This window comes from Mus caroli, chromosome 2 (genome assembly GCF_900094665.2).
Source record: "Mus caroli chromosome 2, CAROLI_EIJ_v1.1, whole genome shotgun sequence".
Lineage (NCBI taxonomy): Eukaryota > Metazoa > Chordata > Mammalia > Rodentia > Muridae > Mus > Mus caroli.
In genome coordinates, this window is record NC_034571.1 from 32,976,905 (window position 1) to 32,978,693 (window position 1,789).

The following is a 1,789-nucleotide window of genomic DNA, read 5'->3' on the forward strand; positions in this document are numbered from 1 at the left end:
CCACCCATTCCCATTCTTTTGGCCCTGGCATTCCCCTATATTGGGGCATATAAAGTTTGCAAGTCTCTTGAGAGAATATAAATATGAGAGCATCAAGAAGTTATGGGTAGATATGGAAGAGTAGCTGCTTCTACTGCTGCTGGTCCCTGCTGCTGCTGGTTCCTACTATTGTATTTCATGTTTTTACTATTGCTGGATTGCTGGTTTTCTGGATTGTGGGATTACTGCTTGGAGATATGGTGATGATGAAGATTGGATTTTCCCCTAGAAACTCAATGCTTCTAATCAGGAGAAGTAGTCTAAAGAGATCTACACCATCTTTCCCTTATAACTTTCTTTCTTACCTACTAAGCATTAAGGGGTTGGAAGGGATGAGGGTAGAAAAGAATGGTAGATATAAGAATCCCAAAGTAGCCAAAAAGCACACCTACAAGTGCCATCCAGGCATGGGAAACTTAGTTTCTGATGCTAATTAGGAAATGGCAAAGTATGAAGGAGTGGATATTATATTTCAGGACAGCAGCAAAAGTTTACTGTGGCTGTTGCCACTGGGTTTTCTCTGTTTTGCTCCCAGAAGGGATTTTTTATCTTCTTCTTTTTCTTCTTCCTATACTCTGTCTCAAAAATGGTTGGGAGGATGGATGAGCAATCAGAAAATTCATGAGTGGATATGGAGGTGTCAGAGAGACAAAACCAAAAGGATGAAATGGAAAAACCAGAAGGGTCACTCTATTCACTCGTTTTTGAAAGGCTGGAGAATTGACTGTGCAACTGGAGAAGTTATGAGTAGAGATGGAAGTGCTTGGGAAGTGATCCCTCTGCCCTCTGAGACAGTTCTTGGAAGGAGGGAGTAAGAGGAAGAAGCAGAATGAACAGCAGAGATTTAGAGAGCCAGATGAGACACAGAAGCAGACTCATTTATTGTTATAGTGGAGACTGCCTTCATATCCTCTGCCCTCAACCTCCACAACTGGCACCAGCCTATTTACTTCTCTAGTCACAGTCTCTTTCTTAGTTCATCTCCGGGTGTCAGGCAGATTCCGGGGTTAGTAAAGGCATAAGTGCCTACTGTGAATATGTGGACCATTGCTGGCTACTAGTCAGAACATGCTGACTCACTCCTCCTACATATCCACCCTTTTTGGTTTAAAAGTTGGCAGCTTAGTGGGAGCCAGAATTCTGTGCTCTGACATTGTTGACCCTACCTCAGGGGGTGACCAGCATAGGGAACCACACCTGCCTTAGGTTGCACAGATTTTGGGGTCTTACTCGTCATTGACTACTGGCTCTAGAAGGTAAGCCTTCCTGGAGAGCATGCCCAGGTGGAGTAGGTCTGCCTATTTATTGGCAGGCCTTTCTTACCTCTGAGCACTATGCCTGTATAGCCTCAGAAGGAGGGCTTTGTTCATGGCATTCCAGGGCCATCATCACTTGAAGCATAGTCTTATTGATGGAGCGCTGGCAAGTCATATGCTGCATAAGACACTAAAAGAAAATGGTTACTAACAACAGAATACTCTTTAACATTGCATAAGTAACTGTCCAAGAGGGATCAAAGAGCCTTTAAAGGTTGTCCCATACATTAGTGATAAAGTTCACTTCAAAGGACACAGCCAGAGGTCTAGTGAAGTTTAACTTATGTATTTGTTCCCTGAAGATTATAGAATAATTGAGAAACTTAGTAGACCATGTCCCCTTGTTATAATGAGCCACCTTCAGCCTCTCTGAGGTAGAATTATGTACCTGGTAGGGAGTCAGGCAGAAAGACCTAAACATGAGTCACATATAA